This window comes from Cajanus cajan, chromosome 3, assembly GCF_000230855.2.
Source record: "Cajanus cajan strain Asha chromosome 3, NIPB_CcT2T_4, whole genome shotgun sequence".
In the NCBI taxonomy this organism is placed as follows: Eukaryota; Viridiplantae; Streptophyta; class Magnoliopsida; order Fabales; family Fabaceae; genus Cajanus; species Cajanus cajan.
In genome coordinates this window covers 5,611,784-5,624,005 of record NC_138519.1, presented here as the reverse complement: position 1 = coordinate 5,624,005, position 12,222 = coordinate 5,611,784, and positions in this window count along the sequence as shown.

Sequence of the window (12,222 nt, the reverse complement as noted above, 5' to 3'; positions counted from 1 at the left end):
TCATGAATTTTCAATTTCTTAGAAACATAAGCTACTATCTTTTCTTCTTGCCACAATATTCTTCCTAAACCTATTTTCAGAGACATATTTATATATCACAATAATCTTACTAAAATCTAGTAATATTAACACTAGTCAATCTTTCCTTAAGAGTTTGAAAACTACTTCCTCAATTGTTATCCTATACTAATGTAACTCCTTTCTAGTCAATTCAGTCAAAGATAATAGTAAGTAATTCAAAGAAGTAAGCAACGAAATGATTTGGGTAGTTAAAAATATACACAGGTTCAAGAATTCCTGATATAGATTATCCTTACGGTTGATTCCAAGGGTAGGCAAGAAACAACCTAGTGAACTGAAACATCTTAATAACCAAAGAAACGAAGGCAAAAGCAATTTTTATAGTGAGAGCAGTTTAAACCATGAACAGCTGTTAAAAAAAATTACTCACTGAATTTTCATATAAACTATCAAACAAGACTCCTGATTTTACTAATTGACTCAAGTATCTCTCACTTAAGCACAACTTAAGTAGATCTTCCTCCGCAAGAAATTTCATGGTCTAAAATACTCACCTCATACAATCCAAATTCATACTTAGACAATCTAGTTTAAATCTATTTTTATGCCTAACAACTCAAAATATCATGATAGCATATATCTACCTGACAAACCGAGTTGTATTCATCCAAGTGATTTCAAACCTATCTCAAAGAAAGTTAAGTGAATAAGCTACAACTCTTTATGAAGACATAAGATTTCCAAGAGATCATCTCTTTAGCTAAAGATTCAAATATCACCACTAATAAATTCAATGCTTACTAAATTTCTAATCACCAAGGCAGTCATAACTTGAAGTTCTAGATTTTTGTTTCATCTTATCCTAGTTCTATTGAAAAGATAATATCTAAAGCCATATTCTTCATAAAGACCTCAAAATATAAATTTTGTCGATATAATACTCATACTATCATAACAAACTATAATGAAAATATTTTCGACACCAAATAGCAATAATGTATCAATATATCTAATGCCACAAAATACCTCAACTCTTTCCAAATTCACTCCTTAATTTCTCATTCAAGTCTCTCCTTACTTTTCTCAAGCAAAACAACTCACATGCTACCTAAACCATAAATAATTAACATACCAATAATAACACTTAAGGGAATTACCATCATTTCGATCTCTCACCAAAGAGACAACCACCTTTAGATTCAACCTGCTACAACTATAGATGTCAGAAACTTCACCAATCATAAACTCTTAGTACACTCAATATATCACCTCCCATCCAAGGTTCTAATAATTCGAGTTGGCTAACACTATCATGATTATCATTCCTCTGATTACAAACTAACTTAACAATCTCAAACTCAACAATATCAACACAGGACGAACATCATCATCATAGTACACAACAAACAAGACATAGTCAGAGTACACAACAGAGTCATGATAAGCACATAACACACACGGTTGATAAAATCGACTTGCTCTGATACCACTAAATGTGACACCCTCTACCCCAACATAAATACAATAGATATAAACCATCTATATATAAATTCTTTCTTAGTCTAATATAAAATAATTATCTCAAGTATCATTGGGTAAAAGATGCACATTCATAATTTATACACATAAATATTAAATTCAAGAAGTTATTATAAAACAAAGATTATAAATTAATCCCAGTAAAGGTGGCAGAGCCTCCTAGTTAGGAATTAACTTATAATCTTTTAGTAAAATTATAATATGACAAAAATACACACTTTCAACATAAATAACATAAAAATTACAAAAGAAAAAATAATAATAATTTAACAATAAGTCTAGCTAATCCCGATGTCACATCCTATCAGAGCGAAACCCAAACAGAAGCCTAAGCTTCACCACCAACATCCTCAGCCTCATGCTAATTATCTGCATCATAATTTAAATATACACAAAAATGACAAGGGAGTGAGAAACTTCTCACTCAGTTGCAGATATAGAAATAAAAGTTAAATAGCACACACACACGCAATATAATTCACATATATAATCAATCTCACATATATGCTTATGTATAATGATTTTCTTGACTTGACTCACTAATGTATGCATGTGGCGCCATACGGAAGTTCACATATCATCATTGGTGACCCGAAGGCACACCTATACAATTGTCGGTGACCCTAAGGTACACCTATCATTGGTGTTCATACACCTCGTTAGCATATCGTGGGTGACCCAAAGGTACACCTTGTTAGTCGTGGGTATGCGGCCTCAGCGGCACACCTGGAGTAATATGTGCATATGATGCATGTCATACATTCACAGACTCAACCTTTAGCATGTTACACATATCATATTCATATTTCATAATTAAGAATTATTTCAATAATCCAATTTAATAGTCCAATAGTCCAACAGTCCAAACAGTCCAACAGTCCAAACAGTCCAATAGTCCAACAGTCCAACAATCCAACAGTCCAGAGGTTGCTTAGGTATCATATTTTTCAATAATAATATATTAAGATCTTTTAAGTAAAGTAGGAAGCTTAAAAGGTAATATAAGATAATAAGGAGGCTCAGCCTTCCATTTAAATAATAGATTACAAATTTATAAATACTTAGGAGGCTTAGCCTTCCATTCAAATAACAGATTCTAATATGTAAATAAATAAGATATAAAACAAAACACATCAATAATACATATTCAAAGAAATAAACAACAGGCAAGGGATCGGGAGCCAATCCAACAAACAGACTATTTAACAATTATTTCTACACCCCCAAGCAAGGTTTCCCACTCCCCCCCTTACCTGGGTTTACAGAAATTTGGGCAGAATCTCCTCCTCTCTATCTTTCCTTAAAAGGAATCGGAATTAGGGCAGAATCTCTTCCTCTTTCTCCTTAAACAAGGCACTAGAGCAGAACCTCCTTTTCTTTCTCCTTCTCTCTCTCTTACTTTCTCTCTCTATTTCTCCAGAATTTCCTTCTCTCTAGAATTCTAAATTTTCAAAACCTTAGGCCCCTATTTATAGAATTTTTGAAGTTACTATGCACTATGCACTATTCATTAAAATAATATTATAAATTACTATGCACTATGCACTATTCATTATTATATTCAAATTAATTAAAATTTTGAAACGGAAAGAATCCGCAGCCCACGTTTCAGCCGCCCCTTCACTGTGCATAAATACGTATTCGTAAATAGTAAATAGTAAAATACGTATACATAAATAGTAAAAATATGTATACATAAATAGTAAAATACGTATACGTAAATAGCTATGCACTATTCATTAAAATATTCAAATTAATTATAAAATTGAACCTTGCTTCCCTCGTGCCACCCTTAGCAGCCATTTACTATTCACGTATACGTATACGTGAATAGTAAAAATACGTATATGTGAATAGTAAAAATACGTATACATGAATAGTAAAAATACGTATAAAAATATGATAAACTTTCTAATAATCTCAATAAATATTTAAAATCAAAATAACCTGTTTTATTTAATAAAATTTTGAATATTACAATTCTCCCCTACTTACAGAAATTTCGTCCTCGAAATTTTTATTGCTTAAAATAAGTAAGGATAATTTTTCTTAACTTCTTCTTCGAGTTCCCAAGTAGCATCTCCAGTAACATCATTCCAGATTACCTTTACCAGTGTAATCAGTTTGCCTCTCAACTGCTTGATCCTCCTGTCTGCGATCTGTACAGGCATTGTTTCAAATGTAAGGTTATCCTTTAATTGTACTGTATCAGGCATTATTATATGAGAAGGGTCAGAAATATATTTTCTTAACTGAGACACATGGAAGACATTATGGAGATTAGAAAGAAAAGGTGGTAGAGAAATTTGGTAAGCAACAGGACCTATTTTTCTAAGGATTTGATAAGGACCAATAAATCGAGGAGTGAGTTTCTTTGATTTCATTACCCTACCAATACCAGCTGTTGGTGTAACTTTCAAAAATACATGATCACCTTCCTGGAATTCAAGAGGTCGTCTTCTTTTATCAGCATAACTTTTTTGTCTGCTTTGAGTCATTCTCAATTTTTCTTGAATCATTTTGATCTTTTCCGTGGTTTGTTGCACCAATTCAGGACCCAAGATTAAATTCTCTCCTGTCTCAAACCAGCACAAAGGAGTTCTACACCTTCTTCCATATAAAGCTTCATAGGGTGCCATACCTATGCTAGAATGGAAACTGTTGTTATAAGTGAATTCAATCAGAGGCAAGTATTTGTCCCAACTACCAGAATTCTCTAGCACACAAGCTCTCAATAAATCTTCTAGGGATTGTATGGTTCTTTCTGATTGTCCATCTGTTTGAGGATGATATGCAGAGCTAAGACGAAGCTTAGTTCCTAATGCTTGATGTAAACTTCCCCAAAATCTAGAAGTGAATCTAGGATCCCTATCAGATATTATGCTAGATGGTACCCCATGCAACCTTACAATCTCTCTTATATACAGTTCAGTCAATTTTTCTAGAGAATACCTAATGTTGATGGGTAAGAAATGAGCAGATTTTGTTAGTCTATCCACAATAACCCATATGGAATCAAACTTATGAATTGTTCGTGGTAAACCAACTACAAAATCCATTGCTATACTGTCCCATTTCCATTCAGGTATATCTAAGGGTTGTAACATTCCTGCTGGCTTTTGGTGTTCTATCTTAGCTTTTTGACAAATCAAACATGTAGCCACATATTGTGCTATTTCCTTTTTCATTTTGGGCCACCAAAACATTCTTTTGAGATCTTGATACATCTTTGTTGCCCCAGGGTGTATGCTCAACTTGCTCTTATGTGCCTCACCTAAAATTATTTTCTTAATTTCTGAATCATTTGGTACACATATCCTATTATTAAATCTCAAAACTCCTCTTTGATCTAAATCGAATTTTTCACCATCCTTTTGACCTATCAACCTCTTTTTCTTCTGAATGAATTTATCAACTACCTGAGCCTCACCAATTTGTTCATGTAAGTCACTAGTAATTTGAACCGCATGCAATTGTATTTTATCTTGACTTACCGTAGTTGATAAACTCATGTCTCTAAATTTTTCTATCAAATTCATCTCTTGAATCATTAATGAGGAGACATGTAAGGATTTTCTACTCAGTGCATCAGCCACAACATTGGCTTTCCCTGGATGGTAATGTAATTCAAAATCATAATCTTTCAAAAATTCCATCCACCTTCTTTGTCTCATATTCAGTTCCTTTTGATCAAACAAATATTTCAAACTCTTATGATCACTAAAAACATCAAACTTACCACCATACACATAATGTCTCCATATTTTGAGTGCAAAAACAATGGCAGCTAGTTGTAGATCATGGGTTGGGTAATTCCTTTCATGAGCTCTTAACTGTCTAGAAGCATATGCTACTACCCTTCTATCTTGCATAAGAACACACCCTAATCCCATTTTTGAGGCATCACAAAATATGACAAATTGTCCATTAGGATTGGGTAAGGCTAAGACTGGTGCAGTAGTTAATCTTTTCTTAAGCTCCTGAAAACTATTCTCACATTTTTCGGTCCACTCAAAGGGTTGTCCTTTCTTGGTGAGTTGAGTTAAAGGCATAGCTATTTTAGAAAATCCCTCAACGAATCTCCTGTAATATCCTGCCAAACCCAAAAAACTACGGATTTCTGTTACCGTCTTTGGAGGTTCCCATAGTAGAACTGCTTCTACCTTAGATGGATCCACAGACACTCCATCTTTGGAAATCACATGTCCTAAAAACTTAACCTCCTCTAACCAAAATTCACACTTAGAAAGTTTGGCATACAGTTGTTTGTCTTTCAGGATTTGGAGAACAGTTTGAAGGTGTTCTTCATGCTCTTCATGAGTTCGAGAATATATGAGGATATCATCTATAAAGACCACCACAAAATGGTCTAAATACGGACGAAAAATCCTATTCATATAATCCATGAACACTGCAGGTGCATTGGTTACTCCAAAAGGCATTACTTGATATTCATAATGACCATACCTTGTTCTAAATGCAGTTTTCTGTATGTCTTTAGCTTTCACTTTGATTTGATGGTATCCTGATGTTAGATCTATCTTAGAAAATACAGTGGCTCCTTTTAATTGATCCATCAAATCATCTATCCTAGGAAGAGGGTATTTATTCTTTATGGTAAACTTATTTAATTGCCGATAGTCCACACACAGTCTAAAGCTTCCATCTTTCTTTTTGACTAACAAAACAGGAGCCCCCCAAGGTGATACACTAGGGCGTATGAATTGTTTTTCAAGTAACTCCTCTAATTGTTTCTTCAACTCAGCTAATTCAGAAGGTGACATCCTATAGGGTGCCATTGAAATTGGTCCAGTTCCAGGTATTAAATCAATCGAAAATTCAATCTCTCTGTCAGGTGGCAAACCAGGAATATCATTAGGAAAGACTTCAGGAAAATTTTGAACGACAGCTATATCTTTCAAGTTGACTTCCTCTTTAGCTTCCATAGAGGATAAGATTAAATATCCTTGAACTTTACCCCAAGGAAACTTGTTTATTGGTTTAGATAATGAAATCGATAGGTCCTTAGGATCAGAAAATATTATAGACTTTTCTGCACAATTAAGAAGAACGTGGTTGGAAGATAACCAGTTCATACCTAAAATCACATCTAATTGTGATAAAGGTAAGCAGATCAAATTTACAAGAAATTTTTTATCGCCAATAAAAATAGGACAGTCTGAACAAACCTTATTGGCAATTACAGATTTGTTTGTAGGGGTTGAAACAATCAAATTATTCTCTAAAGAAGAAATTGGTAATTGGAGGTATTGAACACAATTATTGGAGATAAAAGAATGAGTTGCGCCTGAATCATACAGTACATTTAAAGTTTTGCCTTTAATGAAACATTTACCTTGTATTAGATCGTTGTTTTGAGCAGCTTCAGTTCCGGTCATGGTGTAAACTCTTCCAGTTGTAGAAGGTCTTGGTTTGGATCCGGAAATATTCACGTGCGTCTTTGGTTGTCCACACTCAGAAAATACATGACCAGGCTTTCCACACTTGAAACAAACAGGTCCTTTGAGATGACAATCTTTAGTATAATGACCCTGTCCACACTTAAAACACTTGGCTTGATTATTAATGGACCTACTGGAATTTCCTGCAAATTGAGAAGATTGGGGTTTCCATTGTGGTCGAACATAAGGTTTTCTTTCATTATCCCTTTTCTTACTAAATTGAGGGCCAAAAGATTTTGGTCTATTATCCTTATTATGATCAAAACCTTCCAAAAATCGACACTTGTGTATTAATGTGGGAAAATCAGAGATTTCCAATATCCCTACTGCCTTTCTTAATTCTGATCTAAGTCCATCCTCGAATTTAATACACTTCATCCTCTCATCAGGGTGATAAAAGAAAGTAGAGTATTTTCCCAATTCCTCAAACTTAGAAGCATATTCTCCCACTGTCATATTCCCTTGTTTTAACTGCATAAATTCTATTTCTTTAGCCCTCCTAACATCATTAGGAAAATATTTTTCAAAAAATTTGGTTTTAAATACTTCCCATGTAATGATTATTCCCCCTCCTTCTAATAATCTCCTGGTACTATCCCACCAATATTCTGCTTCTCCTACTAACATAAATACTGCATAATTTACTTTTTGGTTGTCAGGACAGTTCATAGCTCGAAATATTTTTTCTATTTCTTTAATCCATAATTCAGCTTTTTCAGGATTGTATCCTCCATCAAATTGGGAAGGGTTATTGCTTCTGAATTCTACAAGTCCTTATGACTCTCCTGTTCTTCCTGGTGGTTGATTCCTTAACAAGGCGGCAGCCATGTCCCTAATAGCTTGTACAGCCTCTGTTAGCTTGTACAGCCTGTTAAATATATATATTTTTTCATAAATATATTTATATTATAAATTTATTATTAAATAAAATATAATTATTACAAAATTTAATATATATATATATATAAATTGACGTAGATATATAAAAGTGTACATATATAATTGATTTTATAAATTTAATTTTATTTATTACTTTTATAAATTATTTTAAATTTAATTATTTATTTTATAATTTATTATTAAATGAATAAATGATAATAAACTAAAAATAGTTTAAGATATATTTTAATAAAAATATATTTTAAAATTTCATGATATATTATTTACATTCTCGATATTAGTTGTATATGTTATATGTGTAACGCCTAATTCTAATACCTAAATTATACATTATAAAATTATAAAATTTTATAATATTTTATAATTATATCATTAACAATATCTATATATTTATTTAATAAAAATAAAAGTAAAGAAAAGAATATCTTGTGAATTTAATACATAACATATCGTTCTAAAATATTTAGAATAACGTATTATTTTACACATTATTCATTTTCCTTACTCTATTAATACAATATATATATTCATAACGGAAAGAAAATTACAATTAAAATAATATGATTGACAAGTAAAGTTATAACAGATCCATCAAATAGCCTCCGTATTCCAATTTCCTTCCATGTAGGACAGCAGTAACAATAACAGCAAAATGATCTGGAATCTCAAGTTGATCCATCTATTTATAATATATTTAATTAAAAAAAAACAAAGAAAAGAAAGGAGTAAGAACAATATCCAATAAATACAATAATTCGAACGAATAAACATAATTATTTATGTATAAAATTTTAACATATATATATATATATAAATATATATTTATACAGATTAAATATTAGATTTTCTTGATACAATAAAATTTGAATTATACTTGTAGTGACTAGTCAGGATAAATGAGCATCATTATAACACCAACCAAAAATTATTCCACCTCCATTTCTTACTCATTTAAATCCCCAAGGTTAAACCTCCAGCTACAAATAATTCAAACTTTATCGTCTATGGCCATAGAGTATTAATTATCTTTAAAATGAGTAAAAGACATTTTAACAAATTATATTAATCATAAAAAAAATTACTCAAAATAGATTTAAGAATAATCATTATGTAAGCTTTAATTAAATAACACAAATTTAAATAAAATATATTAAGAGCACTAATTAATTAAATGACAATGACAATTATTATAAAATAATTAAACAATATAAAATGTGAATATATTAATAATTATTATAGATAAGAATAATCATAGAATAAGTAATAGTAATTAAAGGTTAAACAAATATATGAGGTTAGAAACACCCCACTAAATAATAACGTAAATAAATAAACATAATAATTAAAAGTTAAGTAGTTAGATGAGGTTAGGAACACCTCACTGAATAAATATAATAATAACATAAATAAACATTGTAATTAAAAGTTAAGTAGTTAAATGAGGTTAAGAACACCTCACTGAATAATTATAACAATAACATAGTAATTAAAAGTTAAGTAGTTAGATGAGGTTAGGAACACCTCACTGAATAAATATATAAATATAGTGAGGTTAGGGTCACCCCACTAAATAATAGAAATAACATAAATAAATAAACAGGGTAATTAAAAGTTAAGGAGTTAGATGAAGTTAGTAACACCTCACTGAATAAATATAACAATAATGAGGTTAGGGGCACCCCACTAAATAAATATAATCAAGTAAATGACATAAATAAATATACATAATAGTATATAAAATTTTAAAAAGATAAGGTTCTCCTCCCCCTTACCTAGATAAGTAAGAGTTGAAACTAGTGCAATATCTCTCTAAAAACTTGGGCAGAATCTCTTCCTCTTTCTCCTTAAACAAGGCACTAGAGCAGAACCTCCTTTTCTTTCTCCTTCTCTCTCTCTTACTTTCTCTCTCTATTTCTCCAGAATTTCCTTCTCTCTAGAATTCTGAATTTTCAAAACCTTAGGCCCCTATTTATAGAAATTTTGAAGTTACTATGCACTATGCACTATTCATTAAAATAATATTATAAGTTACTATGCACTATTCATTAAAATATTCAAATTAATTATAAAATTGAACCTTGCTTCCCTCGTGCCACCCTTAGCAGCCATTTACTATTCACGTATACGTATACGTGAATAGTAAAAATACGTATATGTGAATAGTAAAAATACGTATACATGAATAGTAAAAATACGTATAAAAATATGATAAACTTTCTAATAATCTCAATAAATATTTAAAATCAAAATAACCTGTTTTATTTAATAAAATTTTGAATATTACAATATGCTACATTATGTGTGATTACTTGACCTTATCTCATACCAGAAGTCAACATGAAATATATCTCATTCCCTTTATTGTTGTTCTTATGTATGTTTTGGAAGAGATCATATGGATGACGATATTGTTAATATTAGGTCTTAGTGTGTTTATGAGTGAAACACTTATTAGATGTGACTTTAGGGTTCATATTTTAGGTTTTATTATTCTATTTACTTGGTTTATTTCATCTTGCTTAAATGATATTAGTCATTAGATTTTGTTTTATTTTGGACATGCACTATGATCTAGTCATTATCTTAAAAGTCATTATCTTAAAGACATTTATGTTTTGAACTTATTCTATAATCTTTTATCCTTAGAGGCATTTGATGAACTATTTATTTATTTTAATTAAGTTTTATTCATACAAATTTATTTTATTTCATTAATATTTATGAGTATGAGTATACGAAATAAAGAATATCACAATTATTATTATTAGTTCCAAATATATATAATTTATTGTCATTAATTCGAAAATAATACAACATAATATTCAAAGTGTTTAAAGATTAAAATGACAATAAATTATATTATTTATGAACTAAAATAATAATAAATTGTATAAGTTAGAAATTTAAATATTAATATTTATTTGAATAATCTTTCTATATTATTTTGATGCATATATTTCATTGTTATTTTAGTCCCAATAATGTGTCATGGATTATTATTATAACATCGCACAAAATCAAAGACTAAAGTGGTAATTTAGTCTATAGATTGAACAAGTGGCCATTCATTATATACGTATTCTCCTCAATCCTCATGTGAGGAAAATATATAGGAGCTACTCTATTGCCACCATCTAAGTACATGGAGTGTTACACAACACTTCTGAAGACGATGATTATCATGTGGTCATGGTTTTATTTCTACGTTTTCCCCAACTTACTACGTACTACTACTCATCAAAAGAGGCCATAAACTCACCATAATGCCACCCTTATCCCATAATCGAAATTTCATCATTGAGAAATTTCGTAATTTTTCCAACAATAATGTTATAAAGATCGTAAAATATTTAAAGTGTTATTCATACAATAAAAAAATATTTTAATATCTTAAAAATTATGAAAATAACTAATATTTAAATAATATCATATGGTAATTATTAGAATGAAAATTAAATATGAATTATGGTGTATTAGTAGAGGAGGGTTACAAGAACATATATTATATAGTAGTTTGTGATACAGTTCAGAAAAAAAAAAAATCCTAACTCACCATAACAGTAAATTAAATTAACTATCTTATTTTGTTAGTAATTAAAGTAGTGCTTAAAAAAACAATATAATTAATTCATGTATTATTAATTTAATTATTTTGACCCTCCAAATACTCAGCATCAAGAGACACCTACATGCGAAGAAACTTATGCTTTACATGTCTCCAAGAAGTTAAAACTTAAAATTACGGATTTAATTAGAATGTTTTAATACAAGTGAGAATAAAAGGAATAATTAACATATTAATATACAAGTTAGCATAATAAAATAAAAGGTAATTATTATAATAGCTGTTAGTTTAAGTTGACCGGAATCACCGGATATAGTAAGATCATTAGTGGGTGGAGATTTAATTACATGATTTATAAATTATAAGAATTTTTTAAAAGTTTTTTTTAATTATAATGGGCTAATTAAAAATTTGAAAAAACTATAAGGATTTATGAATTAATTTAATCTAATTTATATTATGTTTTTACTAATATATTGTTGATGTATTTAAAAATTAAGGATTAAAAAGATTTATGATCATAATAAGAAATATTACATATAGTCATATATTAAAAAAATGTCATTATAAATATAATATATTTAAGTATAAATTTATTTGATATATATTCACATATAATTTTAGTATTGATTTTGAATGAGATTCAATAATATATTTTATGTGTTATTATAATATATATTTACACATTTTAACAATATACCAATATATAATATATGTAAGTATAAACATATTTAG